This window comes from Wolffia australiana, chromosome 1 (genome assembly GCF_029677425.1).
Source record: "Wolffia australiana isolate 7733 chromosome 1, ASM2967742v1".
Classification (NCBI taxonomy): domain Eukaryota; kingdom Viridiplantae; phylum Streptophyta; class Magnoliopsida; order Alismatales; family Araceae; genus Wolffia; species Wolffia australiana.
Window position 1 is genome coordinate 8,266,362 of NC_135835.1, and position 4,780 is coordinate 8,271,141.

The 4,780-nt window shown below is 36.8% G+C and overlaps 1 non-coding gene across 1 annotated transcript; it reads right to left on the reverse strand.

The window, feature by feature from the left end:
* Positions 1–3,727: 3,727 nt before the first annotated feature.
* On the reverse strand, positions 3,728–3,878 carry LOC144714210 (U4 spliceosomal RNA). Its single transcript, XR_013584281.1, has one exon. It is a non-coding gene; the product is annotated as a U4 spliceosomal RNA (small nuclear RNA).
* Between the last annotated feature and the right edge of the window lie 902 nt (positions 3,879–4,780).

Below are 4,780 nucleotides of genomic sequence, written 5' to 3' on the forward strand. Positions count from 1 at the left end.
GCAATGAAATAAAAATTCCAAGTTCAGATGATCCAGGCTGGTTCTCCTCTTTGTCTTGCAGCTGTGAAAGAGCCCCTTCCAGAGTGACCTCCTCAACTCGAATTACCATTTTACGCCCAATAAGTTATTTTTTTCATCGACATAAGCTTGATCTGAATGATCCAACCATACAAATTGAAAGAGGAGGTTGATACGAGCAAACCCATAATTTGGATTAAAGTTATTAATAAACGAATATTGACCAATCAGAGCCGTTGGATCAATATTCATTTATTTAATTTAAATTTCTCATTACACGCAATTTCAGGTCACTTCCCGATTGGTTGGTGAGATTTATAATTGTGTTGGCGCATCCTCTCTCTGCATGCCACGTACCCCTTGTCCTGAAATTAAAAGAAGTAGAAAAATAAAATAAATATGTTTTAAAATACACTTACCGATGCATTTTACTACTAGCGACCACTCACGATCTGCCACGTCACCTCCCGTGCATGCACTTTGTTTGCGCATCACGGGTGGTGCACTTACCGCCCAAAAACAATGCATATGCGAATAGCATTTAGGCCGTCAGATTCTCTTCTGACGGTTGAGATTTGGATACGTGGCGCAGCAAAATCAAGTTCTTGGACTTTTGCACAAAAAGTCTCAAATTTAATTCGCATGCACAAACGGACCCGGCCCAAAAGTATTTGTACAGATGCCCCTCTGCTTTCTCTCTCCTCCATATTTCCTAAAAAACCATAGAAAAATTCTGATTCATTCAATGAAACCCTCCAAATGTTTTTATTAGACTTTTATACCTGCAACACACGACCGAGAGCTGCTTTAAGGGCATATTTGCAACCAAAATTTCAGAAAAGTCCCTCCGACTTTAGAAATTGATTTGAACTACTATTTTCCTTATAATTATATCATTTTCTATTAAAAACTTATGTCTTCTTCGAATAAATTTCCAAAAAATAATAAAACTCTAGAAAATTCATTAATTCATCCCAACGTAAATTAGCATTGAATTTAATTTTAAAACTTGCCATTTTCCTTTAAATATAGATATTCCAAGCTTAAATAAATTCTATAAAATTTATAAATTAAAATAAATCAGGGAAAAATCAGAATTCACTTGGAAAAGTAATTATCATGTAAAGATATGATAACAACTCTATTTTAAACTCTTTAAATGGATAAAATTGTGCTAATTACTTGAATTAAACACCGAATTCAGGGTGTTATCATCGAAAAACCAAGAACCTAGAGAGCTTTATCTTGTTGGCTAGCCACTGATAGAGCATATACAGAACGAGGTAGAGAGAAAGAGGGAGATAATATTTATACATTGAGCATGATGTAAAATACCATTCTATTTTTTCTTATCTTCTTTTCATGTTGGTTGAATTTGAATTCTTTGAACTCCTTCATTTGGAATTCATGTTCCTCATTAAAATTTAAGTTAAAGAGGACTGTGCAGGGGTCTAGGATGTGGCCCACACATCTCTAACTGCTCCTTTGAAACCCAAAACAAAAAATTCTCCACTTTTAGCCAAATAACCCAAATAAAAGTTCTAGAAATCACGTGGGATAATCTAACCTATTGATCCTCATCTAATTTAGATTTTATAAATATCTGCAGACATGGGGCTTGAAAATATTCATCAGGAATAAAAATATTATTGACACGAAAGTCAAGAAATGATACTTAAAATGTGCAAGTTGCATAAAGTAGAGTGTATGGTGAAATTCAGAAACATTCAAATAATCTAGTCAAATAAACATTCAAATAATATGATCAATTCAATATTTTAACGATTGTATTCATATGAAATGCATATAGTTATAGAAACATTTATGGCGTTATCAAGGTGAAGGAGGAGATTCAATGTGCTGGAGGACCTGGGTGGATACAAATAGATCCTACACCCTTGAGCAACCCAACATGTCTCACTTTAGGATCACATAAATCATAGATGTAATCTGTTCCCTGGTGATTCATTTGATCAATTTGTTGACACCTTTTCTATTTTGTTGTCTGTCTTATGTTTTAGGAATACAATTTGTTTCATCTAGATTAAGGCCATAAATCCCAACATCCTCTCCTTTTTCTCCTTTCCTAATGAATCAAGGCCATAAGTCTCCACTAACTAATTCATCAACCTTTTCCTCAAGTATACCATCACTAACATCAGCTCTACATAGGAAAGAACATCTTCCCATTCCCCATTGGAAATTTAAACACACCTTTACACTTCATCCCACTTCTAATTTTGTGTATTGTAATCATGTTAACCCCTCATATCATGCATTTACCACATCCCTTACTTTTGAGTAAATTCCCGCATTACATCTTGAAGTTATGCAGGTACCTCAGTGGACTTGGAATGCAACGCCCTCATGGATCATGATATTTAGGAGTTATTTTGTTGTCTTTCTTGGCCTAACATTTTAATTTCATATGGGTATTTAATTATAGGTAAAATACAAATGGTAATCCAAGGTGTCACAAATCTGAGTTAGTGGCATAGGAGTTCTAACGTAGATGACAAAATAATCACCTCATATGTGTCCATGGTCAAAGTCCAGCGGTCAATCATTGTGCTTGTTAATGTATGATTCGTTGTCAGTCGAGAGAATACCCCCATAGTGGTGCTGACGTGGTCTGCCAAAATTGGACTGTAAGCTACGATTGATCTCTGTCAGAAATCACACAACCAGACAAAAGGGAAGTGGGAGCGGGAACCCTGGAGAAAGATTATGCACGCACATGCACCTTTCCGAACGTAGAACTTAAAACAAGACCAATAGATGACCAGAAGACACCTCGTAGTTGACCAAGAAATAGGGCTATCACACAGTAGTAGGAAGGATAGATACCTTGGAAGCTTCGCGACTCGCAGCGGCAGCAGAATCTCAGAGAGCATAGGAAGAAGACACTAGAGCACAAGAGAGAACACAAGATGAGAAACATGATAGAGATAATTTTCCCAAAGTATCAGTTGTCCTTCCCTCTACGACCCTACCTTTTAAAGATAAAACACAGTTCTTAGCATTAACTAGTCATGGGCCTTCACATACTGGTAAGGCTGCTATTGGAGTCTTGACTCTGCTGAATGATGGGACGTATGCTATGCCAAGTTCACTCTAGCTAATAACATTGAATTACGGAGAGATTTTTAATGGTGGTTCCTCCCAACTCCATTTATATACTCCTATATTTTGGCAGTAATCATGCTTGGGCTCAAATTGACATCTAAAATACATGCCAACTTGGCAATCTGATCAAGCATGGTTTTATAGAACACCCTTAGGGTTATGAATTTTTTGGGAGGGGGGGGGAGACTTCTCATATCTAGCACTTTAAATGCACAATTTTATGATGGTGTATAGTTTAGTGGACCTAGTGATCAATTTTTCTTATAAAGGTGGATGCACGGTGATAAATTAGTGGAATTATGTATTTGATTGTTTAGAAAATGCTTGTCACATGTGGTGCAAACTAAAAAATTGATCAGATTGATTCTTAACACAAAATTTGAGATACTAATTTTCCTCTATATGAAGATATACATTAGTGTAGGAGACTATTTTAACTGTTATTTGACCTGATATGGTGTATACGGTAGGGCTACTTGATCATGTGAGCCGCAGCAGGTACATTGGCTTGGTGGGCTACAGGTTTCGTGTATCTCAAACATGTAGACGGATGAGGACTTACTTTTTTTTTTTTTTTTTGTAGGGCCTTACCCTGGGTTAGAGGGGGCCCTTCCAGAAATTCTCGACGGCCCCGTGAAGGGCCGAGGAGGGGGTTTGGAAATAGTTTTCAATCAGCAATAGACGCGACTCGGTTATAACCTCACTGCCTGTGTCATTGCCCCAAGCGCAAAGATAATGAGGACTTACTTAGGGACAAATAGGATTATGAAGATTCATGTTTATTGCTATTGTAGTTACGATGGTAATCGATGTGATCCGAAGTCATAACTTGTAGTAAACCACGCTGGGCATGTTTAATATCCATGATCCGGCTTGAAGGGGAGTTTGACATGACATCCATGACTTCCACATCGTCACTTTCCACATTATGTGACAAAATAACCCAATGATGTAACAAATGACTTAACAATTATTTCAGTTATTAAAAAATTTGGTAACTAATTAAACATGGCATATTATTGAAAACTTTAAAGCCTCGTTTCATGCATCAATGTGTTGAAATTTTGCGTCATATTTTACAGAAAACATGTCTGGTCTATCTTCATATATCAAAGAGTGGAACTTCTCATAATTTTAAGTATGATGTTATGAAGTTTAATGAAACTAAGTGAGAATCAGTGACCTCCGGAGAACGCAAAACCGTTTCTGACATCCAAGGCCTACTTAGTTACCTACCGAGGAATGAGTATTGTGCGCCTTTAATTCCTATTGTGGGCGTAAACAAGTTGGGTGAATGTGTATATTGGGATATTTACTCTCACTCCACTCCTCCAAACTCTTGCAAACACTAAACCTTAATATATATAAAACCTCTTGGGGAGCATCCATGGCATGGTTGGATTAGTCTATGAGCAGAACCTAGGTTTGGTTGTACCCAGAACTGTTTTTTGCCAGTAATTAAAAAAATCGAGAATCATACATAATGTTGTCCAATATTACATGACTCTTGCACAATCAAATTATGCATTGAGCATGATATATTTCGGTAATATTTTCTAAAAGGAGGATATTTGAGTTAGTAAGGACCCTGGGAACAGAACATGGTTCCACCTCATGTCTCTTACATGTCTTTAGG